At 45.9% G+C, this 19,605-nt stretch overlaps 1 protein-coding gene across 1 annotated transcript in view; it reads left to right on the plus strand.

The window, feature by feature from the left end:
* Positions 1-2,892: 2,892 nt before the first annotated feature.
* Positions 2,893-19,605, plus strand: part of FGD4 (FYVE, RhoGEF and PH domain containing 4) — a 387,351-nt gene continuing 370,638 nt past the window's right edge. Inside the window, exon 1 of the mRNA XM_038741145.1 lies at positions 2,893-2,955. The gene's annotated coding sequence lies outside the window, so the exon portion shown is untranslated. The remainder of the gene's footprint in view (positions 2,956-19,605) is intronic.

The raw sequence follows: 19,605 nt of genomic DNA on the forward strand, positions 1-19,605 counted from the left end.
GGGAAGGTGGAAGGGAGGAAGGGTGGGAGGAAGGGAGAAAAGGAGGGAAGGTGGAAGGGAGGAAGGGAAGAAGGAAGGGAAGGAGGAAGGGAGGAAGGGAGGAAGGAAAGGAGGGAAGGTGGAAGGGAGGAAGGGAGGGAGGAAGGGAGGAAAGGAGGAAGGAAAGGAGGGATGGTGGAAGGGAGGGAGGAGGGAAGGGAGGGAAGAAGGGAGGAAAGGAGGGAAGGGAGGGAAGAAGGGAGGGAAGAAGGGAGGAAAGGAGGGAAGGAAGAAGGGAGGAAAGGAGGGAAGGAAGAAGGGAGGAAAGGAAGGAAGGTAGAAGGAAGGAAGGAAGGGAGGGAGGAAGAAAGGAAGGGAGGGATGGAGGGAGGAAGGAAAGGAGGGAAGGTGGAAGGAAGGGAAGAAGAGAAGGAGGAAGGAAGGGAGGTAGGGAGGAAGGGAAAGAGGAAGGGAAGAAGGGAGGTAGAGAGGAAGGAAGGGAGGGAGGAAGGAAATGGGGGGAAGGAAGAAGGAAGGGAAGAAGGGAGGGAAAGAAGGAAGGGAGGAAGGAAGGGAGGAAAGAAGGGAAGAAGGAAGGAAGGGAGGTAGGGAGGAAGGGAAAGAGGAAGGGAAGAAGGGAGGTAGAGAGGAAGGAAGGGAGGGAGGGAGGAAGGAAATGAGGGAGGGGGGAAGGAAGAAGGAAGGGAAGAAGGGAGGGAAAGAAGGAAGGGAGGAAGGAAGGGAGGAAAGAAGGGAAGAAGGGAGGGAAAGAAGGAAGGGAGGAAGGAAGGGAGGAAGGGAGAGAAGGAGGAAGGAAATGAGGGAGGGGGGAAGGAAGGGAGGAAATGAGGAAGGAAGGAAGGCCTCCTCCAGGAGGCCTTCCCAGACTGAGCCCCTTCCTTCCTCTCCCCCTCGTCCCCCTCTCCATCCCCCCATCTTACCTTCTTCCCTTCCCCACAACACCTGTATATATGTATATATGTTTGTACGTATTTATTACTCTATTTATTTATTTATTTATTTATTTTACTTGTACATATCTATTCTATTTATTTTATTTTGTTAGCATGTTTGGTTTTGTTGTCTGTCTCCCCCTTCTAGACTGTGAGCCCACTGTTGGGTAGGGGCTGTCTCTATATGTTGCCAACTTGTACTTCCCAAGCGCTTAGTACAGTGCTCTGCACACAGTAAGCGATCAATAAATACGACTGATGATGATGATGAAGGGAGGAAGGAAGGGAAGAAGGGAGGGAAAGAAGGAAGGGAGGGAGGGAGGGAAAAAACAGACTCCACCCCTCCAGGCCCCGCCCCTTTCCCCGGACACCGCCCCTATCTAGGCCCCGCCCCCGCGCCTCTTGGCCAATGGAAGAGCGCGCTGCCCGAGAGGCGGGGCCAGGAGGGCGTTCCCTTTCTCCAGGCCACGCCCCATATCCCCCAGGCCCCGCCCACCCATCTCTAGGCCACGCCCCCGGCCGTTCAGCCAATGGGAGCGCGCGCCGCCCGAGGGCGGGGCGGGAAAACGCCCTCTGGGCCACGCACCCAGGTCCGGTCGGCCAATGGGAGCGCGCAGTGCCCGAGGGGCGGGGCCAGGAGAGCGATCCCTTTCCCCAGGCCCCGCCCCCAGTTCCACGGCCCCCCCATCGCTAGGCCCCGCCCCCTGTTCGTTCGGCCAATGGGAGGGCGCGCTGCCCTAGGGGCGGGGCGGGGTAACGCCCTCCTGGCCCCGCCCCCAGGCCTTGCCGGCCAATGGGAGGGCGCACTGCCCGAGGGGCGGGGAAGGGGGACGTTCCCTTTCTTCGGGCCCCGCCCCTTTCCCAGGCCCCGCCCTCCCCCCTCTAGGCCTTGCCCCCAGGCCGTTCGGCCAATGGGAGCGCGCGCTGCCCCAGGGGCGGGGCGGGGAAACGCCCTCCTGGCCCCGCCCCCAGGTCCTGCCGGCCAATGGGAGCGCGGGCTGCCCGAGGGGAGGGGCCAGGAGGACGTTCCTGTCAACCAGGCCCCGCTCCTTTCCCCAGGGCCCGCCCTCCCCCTTCTAGGCCCCGCCCCCAGGCCGGTCGGCCAATGGGAGCGCGCGCTGCCCGAGGGGCGGGGCGGGGAAACACCCTCCTGGCCCCGCCCCCAGGTCCGGCCGGCCAATGGGAGCGCGCTGCCAGAGAGGCGGGGCCTGGAGGGCGTTCCCTTTCCCCAGGCCCCGCCCCCTTTCCCAGGCCCCGCCCTCCCTTCGCTACTCCCCGCCTCCGGGCCGTTCGGCCAATGGGAGGGCGCGCTGCCCGAGGGGCGGGGCGGGGAAAGGCCCTCCTCGTCCCGACCCCAGGTCCGGCCGGCCAATGGGAGTGCGCAATGCCCGAGGGGCGGGGTCAGGAGGGCGTTCCCTTTCTCCGGGTCCCGCCCCTTTCCCAGGCCCCGCCCTCCCTCTAGACCCCGCCCACAGGCCTTTCGGCCAATGGGAGCGCGCGGTGCCCGAGGGGCGGGGCGGGGAAACGCCCTCCTAGCCCCGCCTCCATGTCCGGCCGGCCAATGGGAGCGCGCTGCCCGAGGGGCGGGGCGGGGTAACGCCCCCCCGGCCCCGCCCCCAGGTCCGTCCGGCCAATGGGAGCGCGGGCTGCCCGAGAGGCGGGGCGGGGAAACGCCCACCCGGCCCCGCCCCCAGGTCCGTCCGGCCAATGGGAGCACGGGCCGCCGGAGGGGCGGGGCCGGGAGGGCGTTCCTTTCATCCAGGCCCCGCCCTCCCTCCTCCAGGCCCCGCCCCCTGGTCCGTCCGGCCAATGGGAGGGCGCGCTCGCGGTCCGGGGGGCGGAGCCTCGGGAGGGGCGGGGCCCGGGTCGCAGGGCAGTCCGGGCGGCCCTCCCGGAGGTGGTGCTCGGCCCGCGCGCGGCGTGATGAGCGCCCACGGCGGTGGCGGCTCCCCCAGCCCCCCGAGGCGCCCGGCCTTCCGGAGGAGGAGGAGGACCCCACCCGGGACACGGGACCCCCAAACAGGTCAGCAGAGGGACGCTCAGGGGTCCACACTCCGCCATTGGCGGAGCGCTTAGGACAGTGCTCTGCACAGAGAAAGCGCTCAATACTGATTATGGTATTTGCTAAACGCTTAGGTCTGTGCTCTGCACGTAGGGCAGCTCAATAATCCTCAGTACGGCATTGGCGAAGCTCTTAGGACAGTGCTCTGCACATACTAAGCGCTCAGTAATAACAATTATGGTATTTGTTAAGCGCTTAGGACAGTGCTTTGCACATAGGGCAGCTTAATAATCCTCATTACCGCATTGGGGGAGCGCTTAGGACGGTGCTCTGCACGTAGGGCAGCTCAATAATCCTCATTATGGCATTGGCGGAGCGCTTAGGACAGTGCTCTGCACGTAGGGCAGCTCAATAATCCTCATTACGGCATTGGCGGAGCGCTTAGGACAGTGCTCTGCACAGAGAAAGCGCTCAATAGTGATTATGGTATTTGTTAAGCGCGTAGGTCAGTGCTCTGCACATAGGGCAGCTCAGTAATCCTCATTAGGGCATTGGCGAAGCGCTTAGGACAGTGCTCTGCACATACTAAGCGCTCAGTAATAACAATTATGGTATTTGTTAAGCGCTTAGGACAGTGCTTTGCACATAGGGCAGCTTAATAATCCTCATTACCGCATTGGGGGAGCGCTTAGGACAGTGCTCTGCATGTAGGGCAGCTCAATAATCCTCATTACGGCATTGGCGGAGCGCTTAGGACAGTGCTCTGCACGTAGGGCAGCTCAATAATCCTCATTACGGCATTGGCGGAGCGCTTAGGACAGTGCTCTGCACAGAGAAAGCGCTCAATAGTGATTATGGTATTTGTTAAGCACGTAGGTCAGTGCTCTGCACGTAGGGCAGCTCAATAATCCTCAGTACGGCATTGGCGAAGCGTTTAGGACAGTGCTCTGCACATACTAAGCGCTCAGTAATAACAATTATGGTATTTGTTAAGCGCTTAGGACAGTGCTTTGCACATAGGGCAGCTTAATAATCCTCATTACCGCATTGGGGGAGCGCTTAGGACAGTGCTCTGCACGTAGGGCAGCTCAATAATCCTCATTATGGCATTGGCGGAGCGCTTAGGACAGTGCTCTGCACGTAGGGCAGCTCAATAATCCTCATTACGGCATTGGCGGAGCGCTTAGGACAGTGCTCTGCACGTAGGGCAGCTCAATAATCCTCGTTACGGCATTGGCGGAGCGCTTAGGACAGTGCTCTGCACATAGGAAGCGCTCAATACTGATTATGGTATTTGCTAAACGCTTAGGTCTGAGCTCTGCACGTAGGGCAGCTCAACAATCCTCAGTACAGCATTGGCAAAGCGTTTAGGACAGTGCTCTGCACATACTGAGCGCTCAATAATAACAATTATGGTATTTGTTAAGCGCTTAGGACAGTGCTCTGCACATAGGGCAGTTTAATAATCCTCATTACCGCATTGGGGGAGTGCTTAGGACAGTGCTCTGCACGTAGGGCAGCTCAATAATCCTCATTATGGCATTGGCGGGGCGCTTAGGACAGTGCTCTGCACGTAGGGCAGCTCAATAATCCTCATTATGGCATTGGCGGAGCGCTTAGGACAGTGCTCTGCACGTAGGGCAGCTCAATAATCCTCATTACGGCATTGGCGGAGCGCTTAGGACAGTGGTCCGCACGTAGGGCAGCTCAATAATCCTCATTACGGCATTGGCGGAGCGCTTAGGACAGTGCTCTGCACATAGGAAGCGCTCAATACTGATTATGGTATTTGCTAAACGCTTAGGTCTGAGCTCTGCACGTAGGGCAGCTCAACAATCCTCAGTACAGCATTGGCAAAGCGTTTAGGACAGTGCTCTGCACATACTGAGCGCTCAATAATAACAATTATGGTATTTGTTAAGCGCTTAGGACAGTGCTCTGCACATAGGGCAGCTTAATAATCCTCATTACCGCATTGGCGGAGCGCTTAGGACAGTGCTCTGCACGTAGGGCAGCTCAATAATCCTCATTATGGCATTGGCGGAGCGCTTAGGACAGTGGTCTGCACGTAGGGCAGCTCAATAATCCTCGTTACGGCATTGGCGGAGCGCTTAGGACAGTGCTCTGCACATAGGAAGCGCTCAATACTGATTATGGTATTTGCTAAACGCTTAGGTCTGAGCTCTGCACGTAGGGCAGCTCAACAATCCTCAGTACAGCATTGGCAAAGCGTTTAGGACAGTGCTCTGCACATACTGAGCGCTCAATAATAACAATTATGGTATTTGTTAAGCGCTTAGGACAGTGCTCTGCACATAGGGCAGTTTAATAATCCTCATTACCTCATTGGGGGAGCGCTTAGGACAGTGCTCTGCACATAGGGCTGCTCAGTAATCCTCATTACGGCATTGGCGGAGCGCTTAGGACAGTGCTCTGCGCAGAGGAAGCGCTCAATAGTGATTATGGTATTTGTTAAGCGCTTAGGTCAGTGCTCTGCACGTAGGGCAGCTCAGTAATCCTCATATTACGGCATTGGCGAAGCGCTTAGGACAGTGCTCTGCACATACTAAGCGCTCAATAATAACAATTATGGTATTTGTTAAGTGCTTAGGACAGTGCTCTGCACATAGGGCAGCTCAGTAATCCTCATTACAGCATTGGCGAAGCGTTTAAGACAGTGCTCTGCACATAGGAAGCACTCAATAGTGATTATGGTATTTGTTAAGCACTTAGGTCAGTGCTCTGCACATAGGAAGCGCTCAGTAATCCTCATTACAGCATTGGTGAAGCGCTTAGGACAGTGCTCTGCACATAGGAAGCGCTCAATAGTGATTATGGTATTTGTTAAGCGCTTAGGTCAGTGTTCCGCACAGAGGGCAGCTCAATAATCCTCATTACGGCATTGGCGAAGCGTTTAGGACGCTGCTCTGCACATAGGGCAGCTCAATAATCCTCATTACGGCATTGGCGAAGCGTTTAGGACGCTGATCTGCACATAGGGCAGCTCAATAATCCTCATTAGGGCATTGGCGAAGCGCTTAGGACAGTGCTCTGCACATACTAAGCGCTCAATAATAACAATTATGGTATTTGTTAAGCGCTCAGCTCAGTGCTCTGCACATAGGAAGTGCACAATAATACTCATTGCGGCATTGGCGGAGCACTTAGGACAGTGCTCTGCACATAGGAAGTGCTCAATAGTGATTATGGTATTTGTTAAGCGCATAGGTCGGTGCTCTGCACATAGGGCAGCTCAATAATCCTCATTACGGCATTGGCGGAGCGCTTAGGACACTGCTCTGCCCATAGGGCAGCTCAGTAATCCTCATTATGGCATTGGCCGAGCGCTTAGGACAGTGCTCTGCACATAGGGCAGCTCAGTAATACTCATTACGGCATTGGCGGAGCGCTTAGGACAGTGTTCTGCACATATCGGCAGCTCAGTAATACTCATTACAGCATTGGCGGAGCGCTTAGGACAGTGCACTGTGCAGAGGAAGCGCTCAATACTGATTATGGTATTTGTTAAGCGTGTAGGTCAGTGCTCTGCACATAGGGCAGCTCAATAATCCTCATTAGGGCATTGGCAAAGCGCTTAGGACAGTGCTCTGCACATACTAAGCGCTCAATAATAACAATTATGGTATTTGTTAAGCGCTTAGGTCAGTGCTCTGCACATAGGAAGCGCACAATAATATTCATTATGGCATTGGCAGAGCGCTTAGGAAAGTGCTCTGCGCACAGGAAGCGCTCAATAGTGATTATGGTATTTGTTAAGCGTGTAGGTCAGTGCTCTGCACATAGGGCAGCTCAATAATCCTCATTACGGCATTGGCGGAGCGCTTAGGACAGTGCTCTGCACATACTAAGCGCTCAATAATAACAATTATGGTATTTGTTAAGCGCTTAGGTCAGTGCTCTGCACATAGGGCAGCTCAGTAATCCTCATTACGGCATTTGCTAAGCGCTTAGGACAGTGCTCTGCACATAGAAAGCGCTCAGTAGTGATTATGGTATTTGTTAAGCGCGTAGGTCAGTGCTCTGCACATAGGGCAGCGCAATAATCCTCATTACGGCATTGGCGGAGCGCTTAGGACAGTGCTTTGCACATGCTAAGTGCTCAATAATAACAATTATGGTATTTGTTAAGCGCTTAGGTCAGTGCTCTGCACATAGGAAGCGCTCAATAATAATAATTATGGTATTCGTTAAGCGCTTAGGTCAGTGCTCTGCACATAGGAAGCGCACAGTAATACTCATTACGGCATTGGCAGAGCGCTTAGGACAGTGCTCTGCACATAGGGCAGCTCAGTAATCCTCATTACGGCATTGGCGAAGCGTTTAGGACAGTGCTCTGCACACAGGAAGCGCTCAATACTGATTATGGTATTTGTTAAGCACTTAGGTCAGTGCTCTGCACATAGGAAGCGCACAATAACACTACGGCATTGGCGGAGCGCTTAGGACAGTGCTCTGCACATACTAAGCGCTCAATAATAACAATTATGGTATTTGTTAAGCGCTTAGGTCAGTGCTCTGCATATAGGAAGCGCACAATAATACTCATTACGGCATTGGCAGAGCGCTTAGGACAGTGCTCTGCACATAGGAAGCGCTCAGTAGTGATTCTGGTATTTGTTAAGCGCTTAGGTCAGTGCTCTGCACATAGGGCAGCTCAATAATCCTCATTACGGCATTGGTGAAGTGCTTAGGACAGTGCTCTGCACATAGGAAGCGCTCAATAGTGATTATGGTGTTTGTTAAGCGCTTAGGTCAGTGCTCTGCACATAAATGCTCAATAATCCTCATTACGGCATTGGTGAAGCGCTTAGGATAGTGCTCTGCACATACTAAGCGCTCAATAATAACAATTATGGTATTTGTTAAGCGCTTAGGTCAGTGCTCTGCACATAGGAAGCGCTCAATAATAATAATTATGGTATTCGTTAAGCGCTTAGGTCAGTGCTCTGCACATAGGAAGCGCTCAATAATAATAATTATGGAATTCGTTAAGTGCTTAGGTCAGTGCTCTGCATATAGGACGCGGTCTATAATAATAATTATGGTATTCGTTAAGCGCTTAGGTCAGTGCTCTGCACATAGGAAGCACTCAATAATAATAATTATGGTATTTGTTAAACGCTCTGCACTTAGGAAATGCTCAATATTGATTATGGTATTTGTTAAGCGCCTAGGTCAGTGCTCTGTACATAGGAAGCACTCAATAATAATCATTATGATATTTGTTAAGCGCATAGGACGGTGCTCTGCACATAAAAAATGCTCAATAATGATAATTATTGTATTTGTTAAGCACTTAGTACAGTGCTCTGCACATAGGAAGCTCTCAATAATAATAATTATGGTATTTGTTAAACGCTTAGGATGGTGCTCTGCATATAAAAATGCTCAATAATAATAATTATGACATTTGTTAAAGTGCTTAGGATGGAGCTCTGCACATAGGAAGTGCTCAATAATAGCAGTTATGGTATTAAGCGCTTAAGTCTGTGCTCTGTACATAGGAAGTGCTCAAAAATAATAATTATGGTATTTGTTAAACGCTTAGGACGGTGCTCTGCACATAAAAATGCTCAATAATAATTATGGTAGTTAAGTGCTTAGGATGGTGCTCTGCACATAGGAAGCGCTCACTAATAATAATTATGGTATGTGTTAAACGCTGAGGACGGTGCTCTGCACACAAAAATGCTCAATAATAATAATTATGGTAGTTAAGCGCTTAGGATGGTGCTCTGCAGATAAGCGCTTAGTACAGTGCTCTGCACATAGGAAGCTCTCAATAATAATAATTATGGTATTTGTTAAACGCTTAGGATGGTGCTCTGCATATAAAAATGCTCAATAATAATAATTATGACATTTGTTAAAGTGCTTAGGATGGTGCTCTGCACATAGGAAGTGCTCAATAATAGCAATTATGGTATTTGTTAAACGCTTAAGTCAGTGCTCTGTACATAGGAAGCACTCAAAAATAATTATGGTATTTGTTAAACGCTGAGGACGGTGCTCTGCACACAAAAATGTTCAATAATAATAATTATGGTAGTTAAGCGCTTAGGATGGTGCTCTGCAGATAAGCGCTTAGTACAGTGCTCTGCACATAGGAAGCTCTCAATAATAATAATTATGGTATTTGTTAAACGCTTAGGATGGTGCTCTGCATAAAAAAAATGCTCAATAATAATAATTATGACATTTGTTAAAGTGCTTAGGATGGTGCTCTGCACATAGGAAGTGCTCAATAATAGCAATTATGGTATTTGTTAAGCGCTTAAGTCTGTGCTCTGTACATAGGAAGTGCTCAAAAATAATAATTATGGTATTTGTTAAATGCTTAGGACGGTGCTCTGCACATAAAAATGCTCAATAATAATGGTAGTTAAGTGCTTAGGATGGTGCTCTGCTCATAAGCACTTAACAAATACCATTATTAATATTATTATTATTCCATAATAATGCCACAATGATCATTATTAACTTCACTGCATCTGTTTCCTCTTCTTCAAAATGGGAATTAAAGATTTGTCTGAGATCCTTGTGGGACAGGAACTGTGTCTGATAATAATAATAGTAATAATAATAATGATGGCATTTATTAAGCGCTTACTATGTGCCAAGCACTGTTCTAAGCACTGGGGAGGTTACAAGGTGATCAGATTGTCCCACGGGGGGCTCACAGTCTTAATCCCCATTTTACAGATGAGGGAACTGAGGCCCAGAGAAGTTAAGTGACTTGCCCAAAGTCACACAGCTGGCAAGTGGCGGAGCCGGGATTAGAACCCATGACCTTCTGAGTCCCAAGCCCGGGCTCTTTCCACTGAGCCACGGTGCTTCTTTACGTCTGATGTAAGAACTGTATCCACCTCAGAGTTTAACAAATGCCATTATTAATATTATCATTATTCCATAATAATGCCACACTGATCATTATTAACTTCAATGCATCTGTTTCCTCTTCTTCAAAATGGGAATTAAAGATCTGTTTGTGATCCTTGTGGGACAGGAACTGTGTCTGACGTAAGAACATTATCTACCTCAGCGTTTAGAACAGTGCTTTACACATAGTAAACACTGAACAAATACCATTATTAATATTATTATTATTCCATAATAATGCCGCAGTGATCATTATTAACTTCACCGCATGTTTCCTCTTCTTCAAAATGGGGATTAAAGATCTGTTTGAGATCCTTGTGGGACAGGAACTGTGTCTGATGTAAGAACTGTATCCACCTCAGAGTTTAGAACAGTGCTTTGCACATACTAAGCACTTAACAAATATTATTGTTAAGATTATTATTATTCCATAATAATGCCGCAATTATCATTATTAACTTCACTGCATCCGTTTCGTCCTCTTGGAAATGGGGATTAAAGATCTGTTTGAGATCCTTGTGGGACAGGAACTGTGTCTGATGTAAGAACTGTATCCACCTCAGAGTTTAGAACAGTGCTTTGCACATAGCGCTTAACAAATACCATTATGAATATTATTATTATTCCATAATAATGCCATAGTGATCATTAAACTTCACTGCATCTGTTTCCTCTTTTTCGAAATGGGGATTAAAGATCTGTTTGAGAACCTTGTAAGACAGGAACTGTGTCTGATGTAAGAACTAAATCCACCTCAGAGTTTAGAACAGTGCTTTGCACATAGTAAGCACTTAACAAATATTATTGTTAATATTATTATTATTCCATAATAATGCCACAATTATCATTATTAACTTCACTGTATCTGTTTCGTCCTCTTGGAAATGGGGATTAAAGATCTGTTTGAGATCCTTGTGGGACAGGAACTGTGTCTGATGTAAGAACTGTATCCACCTCAGAGTTTAGAACAGTGCTTTGCACATAGCGCTTAACAAATGCCATTATGAATATTATTATTATTCCATAATAATGCCATAGTGATCATTAAACTTCACTGCATCTGTTTCCTCTTTTTCGAAATGGGGATTAAAGATCTGTTTGAGAACCTTGTAAGACAGGAACTGTGTCTGATGTAAGAACTAAATCCACCTCAGAGTTTAGAACAGTGCTTTGCACATAGTAAGCACTTAACAAATATTATTGTTAATATTATTATTATTCCATAATAATGCCACAATTATCATTATTAACTTCACTGTATCTGTTTCGTCCTCTTGGAAATGGGGATTAAAGATCTGTTTGAGATCCTTGTGGGACAGGAACTGTGTCTGATGTAAGAACTGTATCCACCTCAGAGTTTAGAACAGTGCTTTGCACATAGCGCTTAACAAATGCCATTATGAATATTATTATTATTCCATAATAATGCCATAGTGATCATTAAACTTCACTGCATCTGTTTCCTCTTTTTCGAAATGGGGATTAAAGATCTGTTTGAGAACCTTGTAAGACAGGAACTGTGTCTGATGTAAGAACTAAATCCACCTCAGAGTTTAGAACAGTGCTTTGCACATAGTAAGCACTTAACAAATATTATTGTTAATATTATTATTATTCCATAATAATGCCACAATTATCATTATTAACTTCACTGTATCTGTTTCGTCCTCTTGGAAATGGGGATTAAAGATCTGTTTGAGATCCTTGTGGGACAGGAACTGTGTCTGATGTAAGAACTGTATCCACCTCAGAGTTTAGAACAGTGCTTTGCACATAGTGCTTAACAAATGCCATTATGAATATTATTATTATTCCATAATAATGCCATAGTGATCATTAAACTTCACTGCATCTGTTTCCTCTTTTTCGAAATGGGGATTAAAGATCTGTTTGAGATCCTTGTGGGACAGGAACTGTGTCTGATATAAGAACTGTATCCACCTCAGAGTTTAGAACAGAGCTTTGCACATCGTAAGCACTCAACAAATACTATTGTTAATATTATTATTATTCCATAATAATGCCACAATTATCATTATTAACTTCACTGCATCTGATTCGTCCTCTTGGAAATGGGGATTAAAGATCTGTTTGAGATCCTTGTGGGACAGGAACTGTGTCTGATGTAAGAACTGTATCTACCTCAGAGTTTAGAACAGTGCTTTGCACATAGTGCTTTACAAATACCATTATGAATATTATTATTATTCCATAATAATGCCATAGTGATCATTAAACTTCACTGCGTCTGTTTCCTGTTTTTCGAAATGGGGATTAAAGATCTGTTTGAGATCCTTGTGGGACAGGAACTGTGTCTGATATAAGAACTGTATCCACCTCAGAGTTTAGAACAGAGCTTTGCACATAGTAAGCACTCAACAAATACTATTGTTAATATTATTATTATTTTTCCATAAGAATGCCACAATTATCATTATTAACTTCACTGCATCTGTTTCCTCCTCTTGGAAATGGGGATTAAAGATCTGTTTGAGATCCTTGTAAGACAGGAACTGTGTCTGATGTAAGAACTGTATCTACCTGAGCATTTAGAACAGTGTTTTGCACATAGTAAGCGCTTAACAAATACCATTATTAATATTATCATTATTCCATAATAATGCCACAATAATCATTATTAACTCCACTGCATCTGTTTCCTCTTCTTCGAAATGGGAATTAAAGATCTGTTTCATATCCTTGTGGGACAGGAACTGTGTCTGATGTATGAACTGTATCTACCTTAGCGTTTAGAACAGTGCTTTGCACATAGTAAGCGCTTAACAACTTGTCAGAGTTTGGACGCAGGGGAGGTTGGGGGGAGAGGGTTTTGAATCTTCTCCCCTGCCCTCACTTCAAAAAAGGCCTCTGGCTTTGGAGTCAGAGGTCATGGGTTCGAATGCCGCTCCGCCACATGTCTGCTGTGTGACCTTGGGTAAGTCACTTAACTTCTCTGAGCCTCAGTTACCTCATCTGTAAAATGGGGATTAAGACTATGAGCCCCACATAGGACAACCTGATCACGTTGTAGCCCCCCACAGCGCTTAGAACAGTACTCTGCACATAGTAAGCGCTTAACAAATGTCATTATTATTATTGTTATTATTAAGAAGTTGAAGATCTCCCGCAGGAGCAGAAATAAGAGCTCCAGACCATTTATTCTGAAGCCTCTTTGGCAGGCTTCCCAGGAGTGGTAAACCACTCGTCTGTTGTGTGACCTTGAGCAAGTCACTGCCCAATATATTACAATTTTATTCTACTATATTCTATACTATATTCTATTCTATATTCTATACTATTCTATTATACTGTACTATTCTGTTTACTATTCTATACTATTCTATTGATTTTATTTTGTTAATATGTTTTGTTTTGTTGTCTGTCTCCCCCTTCTAGACTGTGAGCCCACTGTCGGGTAGGGACCGTCTCTATATGCTGCCAACTTGTACTTCCCAAGCGCTTAGTACAGTGCTCTGCACACAGTAAGCGCTCCATAAATATGACTGAATGAGTGAATGAATGAATTAAGACCGTGAGCCCAGTGTGGAACAGGGACTGTGTCCAACCTCGTATCTACCCCAGCGCTTACAACAGTGGTCTGCACATAGTAAGTGCTTAACAAATACCATATTTATCATTATGAACTTTACTGCATCTATAATATAATAATAACGGTATTTGTTAAGCGCTTACTATGTGGAAAGCACTGTTCTAAGCGCTGGGGGGGTTGCAAAGTGATCAGGTTGGCCCATGGTGGGCTCACAGTCTTCATCCCCATTTTACAGACGAGGTCACTGAGGCCCAGAGAAGTGAAGTGACTTGCCCAAGGTCACACAGCTGACAAGAGGCGGAGTCGGGATTTGAACCCATGACCTCTGTCTCCAAAGCCCGGGCTCTTTCCACTGAGCCACGCTGCTTCGAAATGGGGATTAAAGATCTGTTTGAGATCCTTGTGGGACAGGAACTGTGTCTAATGTAAGAACTGTATCTGCCTCAGAGTTTAGAACAGTGCTTTGCACGTAGTAAGTGCTTAACAAATACCTTATTTATCATTATGAACTTCACTGCATCTGTTTCCTCTTTGAAATGGGAATTAAAAATCCGTTTGAGATCCTTGTGGAACAGGAACTGTGTCTAATGTAAGAGCCGTATCTGCCTCAGAGTTTAGAACAGTGCTTCGCACATAGTAAGCTTTGCACGTAGTAAGTGCTTAACAAATACCTTATTTATCATTATGAACTTCACTGCATCTGTTTCCTCTTTGAAATGGGAATTAAAAATCTGAGATCCTTGTGGGACAGGAACTGTGTCTAATGTAAAAGCCGTATCTGCCTCAGAGTTGAGAACAGTGCTTTGCAAACAGTAAGCGCATAACTACCATTATTAATATTTATTATTAACTTCAGTGCGTCTGTTTACTCTTCTTCGAAATGGGGAGTAAAGATCTGTTAGAGATCCTCGTGGGACAGAAACTGTGTCTGATCTAAATACGATTGATTGATTGATCTAAGTGCTGATTCTGTTCCAGCGCTTAGCATAGTGCTTGACACTTTAGGAGAAGCAGCGTGGCTCAGTGGAAAGAGCCCGGGCTTTGGAGTCAGAGATCATGGGTTCGAATCCCGGCTCCGCCACCTGTCAGCTGTGTGACTTTGGGCAAGTCACTTCACTTCTCTGGGCCTTAGTTACCTCATCTGGAAAACAGGGATTGAAACTGTGAGTGCTGATTCTGTTCCAGCGCTTAGCATAATGCTTGACACTTTAGGAGAAGCAGCGTGGCTCAGTGGAAAGAGCACGGGCTTTGGAGTCAGAGATCATAGGTTCGAATCCCGGCTCCGCCACCTGTCAGCTGTGTGACTTTGGGCAAGTCACTTCACTTCTCTGGGCCTTAGTTACCTCATCTGGAAAATAGGGATTAAAACTGTGAGCCTCCCGTGGGACAACCTGGTCACCTTGTAACCTCCCCAGCGCTTAGAACAGTGCTTTGCACATAGTAAGCGCTTAATAAAAGCCATTATTATTATAACAAATACCATTATTAATATTTCTTATTAACGCCACTGCATCTGTTTACTCTTCTTCGAAATGGGGAGTAAAGAGCTGTTAGAGATCCTCGTGGGAGAGGAACTGTGTCGGATCTAAGTGCTGATTCTGTCCCAGCGCTTAGCATAGTGCCTGACACATACTACTTGGTTAATTTACCAAGCTTATCATTGCTGTTCAAAGGCGGCGTCGTCACCCATTTTCCTGGACACTTGGTGGGAAGAGTTGAATTCCAGTGGAGGCTTTGCCACAACTATGCCAGGTGACCCAGTTCCCGTCCCAGAAATGTGTGTATAATTTGTCCCCACCCACAGGGGTGTGTGAGTCTGCGGCATTTCACAAGAAACTTATTCAGAGAGACATTATCGGTGTTGCCCTCTGGCATCAAGTCCAAGTTTGATAATGATCATGATCGGAAAGGAAAATAAGTTGGCTGTTGGAAGGCCGTCAGCTTTTGGAAAAGGGGAAATTGTTTCCTTAGCCGTCAGAGCCACTGTGATAATTTGTTCCTATTTCTTAAGCTCTGACCCCCCCCACCTCCAATAACACAATTATGGTATCTGTTAAGCGCTTACTATGTGCCAGGCACTGTTCTAAATGCTGGTCGACTAGAGAGATTTATGTAAAATATTTCAAAGGGCCCTTTCCAAAATCAATCAATCGTATTTATTGAGCGCTTACTGTGTGCAGAGCACTGTACAAGTACAAGCTTGGGAAGTACAAGTCGGCAACACATAGAGACAGTCCCTACAAAATCTGGACTCAACAGGCCTAAACCTCGTCCTTTTTTCTTTTTCCATGCTTGTCCTATAATATAGTGACACGGCAGATCGTGATGAATGTTAGTTGTCTTCCTTATCCTTCTTCTGAATTCTGTGTGTTGAGTTTACGAGAGAGATAAAGTAGATTAGTGTGACTTATGGCAGCCTGATAAACTTGTTGCAGTAGAAGGGGAAATTTGGTTTCTTGCTTGGTGATTCGCTCCCTGCCTAAAGTCGCAGAGCTCATCAGTGGTGTTTATCGAGCACGTCATATTTGCAGAGCACTGTACTAAGCGCTTGATAATATAATATATAATAACTATAATATAATAATAATGGTATTTGTTAAGTGCTTACTATGTGCAAAGCACTGTTCTAAGCACTTGGAGGGGGTTATAAAGTGATCAGGTTGTCCCATGGGGGGCTCACAGTCTTCATCCCCATTTTACAGATGAGATCACTGAGGCCCAGAGAAGTTAAGTTAAATACTTCATATTTGCAGAGCTCTGTACTAAGCGCTTGAGATGGAAGAATAAGACCAACACTTTTAAATGGATTCTTTCCTCCGCCTCACAATTTACTTCCTTATTGCTACTTGGGTGGATTTTTTACCACCAATTGCTTGGTGCAATTTTAAATCTTCAACATTTTTTTTCTAATTGGAGTATGCGTATATAGTTATATGTTTGTATTAATAATAATAATAATAATAATGGCATTTATTGAGTGCTTATTATGTGCCAAGCACTTTTCTAAGCGCTGGGGAGGTTACAAGGTGATCAGGTTGTTCCACGGGGGGCTCACAGTCTTAATCTTAGTCTTTCTAGACTGTGAGCCCACTATTGGGTAGGGACTGTCTCTATATGTTGCCAACTTGTACTTCCCAAGCGCTTAGTACAGTGCTCTGCACACAGTAAGTGCTCAATAAATACGATTGATTGATTGATTGATTAATCCCCATTTTACAGATGAGGTAACTGAGGCACAGAGAAGTTAAGTGCTCGCCCAAAGTCACACAGCTGACAATTGGTGGAGCTAGGATTTGAACCCATAACCTCTGACTCCCAATCCCGTGCTCTTTCCACTAAGCCACGCTATCCTTTGTTTTTGAAGACTCCAAGGAAGGTGAACTTTTCCTTCCTGTTACTACTTCCCAAGTGCTTAGTACAGTGCTCTGCACACAGTAAGCGCTCAATAAATACGATCGATTGATTGACTGATTGATTGTCACTGAAAAGACCATTGTGGGACCCAGTAGTTCCAGGAAACTTGTGGACACAAGGTTATCCCTTGTAATCTTGTTTGAGGTTTATGGAGTTTAGTGCTATTTTTTCTTTTGCCTCCTTGTCTGTTCCTTAAAATGTTATTCTGGAAAAAAACTAGTCTCATCAATAATAATAATAATAACAATAATGGCATTTATTAAGCGCTTGCTATGTGCAAAGCACTGTTCTAAGCATTGGGGAGGTTACAAGGTGATCCCACGTGGGGCTCACAGTCTTCATCCCCATTTTACAGAAGAGGGAACTGAGGCACAGAGAAGTTAAGTGACTTGCCCAAAGTCACAGAGCTGACAAGTGGCGGAGCCAGGATTAGAACCCATGACCTCTGACTCCCAAGCGCATGCTCTTTCCACTGAGCCACGCTGCTGTTTGGTTATCCTGCTGTCATTCATTCTCCTCACTTGTTCCACCCAAGCGTAGCTTTAGTCCGATGGGCCTAGCTCACCTGATGTGTTTAAATGGATCCTTCTTGATTTTCTTTCTAAAAAGTTTAACCTTGATGGTCTTCAAGCGTCCCTTCATACCTTCAGGGAAGTAAAAGTATTTTATTTTGCCTCACGCACAATGAAAATGCTAATGCACTAAAAGAAGCATAAATCCCTGCGGTGGTTATTTGGAAATAAGGCAGCACATCAGGAAAAACACTTTGGATGGCTATAGTGCCGTGTCCTGAAGGCATAGGAACATAATCTCTAGCCTCTCTTTTAAAAATTGAAAGCAAGACCAGGAGTCACTTTCTTTATTAAAAGGGCCATTTACATAACAGACCCCTCGGAGAAATCATAAATCCACTGTTGGGAGACAACCAGCTTGGGTTGTTTGTTTTCTTAATAATAATAGCGATAATAATAGTGCTGTTAAGTTTACTAAGTGCCAGGCAGTGTACTAAGTGCTGGAGAAATTATAAATCCACTGTTGGAAGACAACCAGCTTGGGTTGTTTGTTTTCTTAATTATAATAGTGATAATAATAGTGCTATTAAGTTTACTAAGTGCCAGGCAGTGTACTAAGTGCTGGAGAAATTATAAATCCACTGTTGGAAGACAACCAGCTTGGGTTGTTTGTTTTCTTAATTATAATAGTGATAATAATAGTGCTGTTAAGTTTACTAACTGCCAGAAAGTGTATTAAGTGCTGGGGTAGATACAAGCAAATTGGGTTGAACACAGTCCCTGCCCCACGTGATGATGATGATGGTATTTAAGTGCATATTGTGTGCCGAGCACTGTTCTAAGCACTGGGGAAATACAAAGTAATTGGGTTGTCCCACGTGAGGCTCACAGCTTAATCCCCATTTTACAGATGAGGTAAGTAGGGCCAGGAGAAGTGAAGTGACTTGCCCAAAGTCACACAGCTGACAAGTGGTGGAGCCGGGATTAGAACCCACGACCGCTGACTCCCAAGCCTGTGCACTTTCCACTAAGCCACAGTGCTCCTCATGGGACTCACAGTCCTAATCCCCGTTTTATACATGAGGTATCTTCATTAAGTTGTATTTACTGAGCGCTTACTGTGTGTGAGCCCACTGTTGGGTAGGGACCGTCTCTATATGTTGCCAACTTTTACTTCCCAAGCGCTTAGTACAGTTCTCTGCACACAGTAATAATAATAATAATAATGATGATGGTGTTTATTAAGCACTTACTATGTGCAAAGCACTGTTCTAAGCACTGGGGAGGTTACAAGGTGATCAGGTTGTCCCCCTGGGGGCTCACAGTCTTAATCCCCATTTTACAGATGAGGGAACTGAGGCACAGAGAAGTTAAGTGACTTGCCCAAAGTCACACAGCTGACGGCGGAGCCGGGATTTGAACCCATGACCTCTGACTCCAAAGCCCGGGCTCTTTGCACTGAGCCACGCTGAAGGAATGAATGAATGCTAAGTACTGTATTAAGCACTTGAGAGAGTACAGTGTAACAAAAAAAGGACACATTCCATATAAACAACGATCTTAACAGTCTAGAGGGGGAGACAGACATTAATATAAATAAATATAGAAAATAAATTAAAGGAAACTGAGGCCCAGTGAAGTGACTTGCCCAAGGTTCCTCAGCAGACAAGTGGTGGAGTCAGGATTAGAACCCTGGTTGTTATTATTATTATTATTATTATTATTATTATTATTATGTCAAGCTTGTGCTGTACTCACTGGGCCACGCTGCTTCTGCTTGGCCTAGATTATAATTTCTTGATATACAATTTTAGAAAATCCTGCCATCACATCTTCAGAGTTGATAAAGAATATGTTCTCCAAGTCTCCAGGGTTGGGCTCTGCTATGAAAAGGTTCTAGTCTGCTGTGTGACCTTGGGCAATCCACTTAACTTCTCTGTGCCTCAGTTACCTCATCTGTAAAATGGGGATTGAGACTGGGAGCCCCATGTGGGACAACCTGCTTACCTTGTATCTACCCCAGCGTTTAGAATAGTGCTTAGACTGTGAGCCCACTGTTGGGTAGGGACTGTCTCTATATGTTGCCAACTTGTACTTCCCAAGCGCTTAGTACAGTGCTCTGCACACAGTAAGCGCTCAATAAATACGATTGATTGATTGCTTGGCACATAGTAAGTGTTTAACAAGTGCCATAATTATTGTTAGTAATAATGATGATGATAGTGACATTTCATGTCTGCTGATTCTGATGTACTCTCCCAAGTGCTTAGTATAGTGCTCTGCACACAGTAAGTG

This window comes from Tachyglossus aculeatus, chromosome 2 (genome assembly GCF_015852505.1).
Source record: "Tachyglossus aculeatus isolate mTacAcu1 chromosome 2, mTacAcu1.pri, whole genome shotgun sequence".
Taxonomy (NCBI): Eukaryota; Metazoa; Chordata; class Mammalia; order Monotremata; family Tachyglossidae; genus Tachyglossus; species Tachyglossus aculeatus.